This window comes from Struthio camelus, chromosome 31 (genome assembly GCF_040807025.1).
Source record: "Struthio camelus isolate bStrCam1 chromosome 31, bStrCam1.hap1, whole genome shotgun sequence".
NCBI classification, from domain to species: domain Eukaryota; kingdom Metazoa; phylum Chordata; class Aves; order Struthioniformes; family Struthionidae; genus Struthio; species Struthio camelus.
The window spans coordinates 1,085,566-1,088,065 of record NC_090972.1 but is presented as its reverse complement, the minus strand read 5'-3'; the positions used below and the strand labels follow the sequence as shown (position 1 = coordinate 1,088,065).

The 2,500-nt window shown below is 77.7% G+C and overlaps 1 non-coding gene across 1 annotated transcript; it reads right to left on the bottom strand.

The window, feature by feature from the left end:
- Nucleotides 1–94: 94 nt before the first annotated feature.
- Nucleotides 95–247, bottom strand: LOC138063122 (5.8S ribosomal RNA). Its single transcript, XR_011136715.1, has one exon. It is a non-coding gene; the product is annotated as a 5.8S ribosomal RNA (ribosomal RNA).
- Nucleotides 248–2,500: the final 2,253 nt, after the last annotated feature.

Here is a 2,500-nt window from a genome sequence, read left to right as displayed (position 1 = left end):
GACTCGCCGCCGCCGCCGCCCCCCCCGGCCCCCCCCCGAGGGGCGGCACACCGCTGCGCCAACGCGGCAATGGGGGTGACGATTGACCGTCAAGCGACGCTCAGACAGGCGTAGCCCCGGGAGGAACCCGGGGCCGCAAGTGCGTTCGAAGTGTCGATGATCAATGTGTCCTGCAATTCACATTAATTCTCGCAGCTAGCTGCGTTCTTCATCGACGCACGAGCCGAGTGATCCACCGCTAAGAGTTGTCTCGGTTTCGGTCCCCACCGCGCGCGCGGGGGGACCGGGCAGCTTTCGCAGCCCCCTGAGGGCCCCCATCCGCTCTGCCTCCCTCCTCACGCCGACGCCGGCTGCTGAGCAAGGGACAGCGGAGAGAGAGGGCACGCCTCACTGACCGTACAAGCACAGAGGGAAAAAAAAAGGGGGGGGGGGGGGAGAACAGACCCGAACGAGAGGGGCGGGGAGCCCTCGCTCCCGACCTGGGACAACCCCTTTCTCGCTTCGAGTCCGGCCCAGGCGCCCGGCTCGGCCTGGCCCAGCAGGGAGCGGCGCGCCAGCCGCGCCACCTGCCTCAGGGACCGGGGTGTGGGTCCCCGCGGAGCCCCGGCGTCGGAGCCCGGCCGCCGCTGGGAGCGGCGCCACCCGCTGCCCGCGCGCCCGCGACCCGCCAGCCGCACGCTTCCGAGCTCCTTCGCTCGCCTCACCGGCCTCCAGCTCCGCCGCCCCGGAGACGGCACCCAACACCCGCCTGCACACACGCAGCCTCCCGAGCGACGCCACACACTCGCCCGTCCCTTCCGCGGGCAGACGCCTGGCGGCAGGCAGACGGGCGAGGCGGGACGGACGGGGAACGGCGCCCGCTCTCCCCGCCTCCACGCGGAGACCGGGAGGGGCCGCCCCCGCCCGCCCGCCCGCCGCCCGCCTGCCGCCCAGCGAAGCCGGGTCGGGCAGAGCGAGGCAGGCGCGCCGGATGGCGGAGTGCCGGGGCAGGGCGGGGGGGGAGGGAAGGAAGGGTGCCGCCGACGGCCACGGCGGGAGACTGAGAGCACCGGCCAGGGAGGAGAAGGGATGCGCTGGGGCTCGGCGTCCGCACCACCCGCGGTGGGGGCTCGCCGTCCCGGCGGCGAGCACGCGCTCGCGCCGGGGTCGCGCGTTCGAGGCAGGCCGGCGCAAGCCGACCGCGCGGCGTCTCTCCGCCGAGACCAGACCGCGGAGAGAGGGGGCAGGGTACCCCTCTCCGTCCCGGCTGCCCGCGGGGCATGCACGGGCCGCGCCGGCGGGCATGGGGGGGTGCGGCGCCCGCGCGCGCCGACCCCCCGGCCCCTCCGGCAGCACGCCCGGCTGCCCCCCGGGTCGCATCGGGCCGCCCGAGTCTTTAAACCCCCGCCCGGCTCTCCGACCGAGAACCCTCGGGCCCGGAGCCCGGGGCCCATGGCCATCCCTACCCGGGGGGGCCGCTACCGGCGGCCGCGGTGGCCGGAGGCCCTCCTCCTTCCTCCCAGCGCGCCCCCCCCCCCCGCCGCCCCCCGCCGCCCCCGGCCCGGCCGACTCGCAGCGCGGCCCCCACACGGCACGGCGTGGGGCGGCTGGAGCGGTGTGGGGGGGGGGGGAAGGGAGGGGAGGAGGAAGCGTGGAAGGCCGGCAGGGCACGGCCGGTGCGGCACGCGCAGCGCAGCGCCCGGGAGGAGCACGCTGGCACACGGGACCACACGGGTGGGTCACCGAGGGGAGGCAGGAGAAGCGCGGACGCTAGGTACCTGGCCCTGGGGTGAGGGAAACGACCTGAAATCCCCGCGGGGGTGCCTCCCCCGCCGCCGCCCGCCGCCGGGCCACCGCCGCCTCGCGGCGACGGCGGCAGCCTCAGCGGCAGCGACGAGGCGGGGCGCGGAGGGGAACCCGGCACCCGCCAGCCGGCTCCAGCGCCCCTCGGCGGAGCGTCCACCCGCGGGGTGCGCCCGACACCCACCGCCACGACCTCGTCCTCCTCCCGGGGCCCGGGGTTTCCCTCAGTAACCCGGCGCCGGGTGGCAGCTGCGCCCGGGAGGAGAGCCGTGGTTTGGGCCGCCCGCTCGGGCACGACACGTCGCCTCGCGTGGCCTCGCGCGACGCCCCCGCTTGGGGTCCGCCGCGGCGCGGCGCCCGCCCCGCGCGCCGTCCCGGAACGCCTGTCCGCACCGCCTCTGCTAGACGGGCTGCTCCGCCGCAGCCCGCCCCGGGTCCGCCCCCCACAGCTTAGGAGTGGGGACCCGTGGGACCCGTCCCAACCCGGAATGCGATCTCGCTCGCGTCTCCACCCGCCGCTTCCTCCCGCGGGCACCGGGGGAGCAAGCCCCGCCGACCCTCCCACGCACTGCCGCCCGCTCTGCCGGGCCCTCCCCCGGGCCGGACCCTCCCCTGCCCCGGCGGCGGCGGATCACCGTCGGGCGAAGGGGCGGGGGCGGCGCTCGGAGACGGGCACCGGCGGCGGGCGCCAGCGGAGGCGAGAGGGCAGACGGGGACG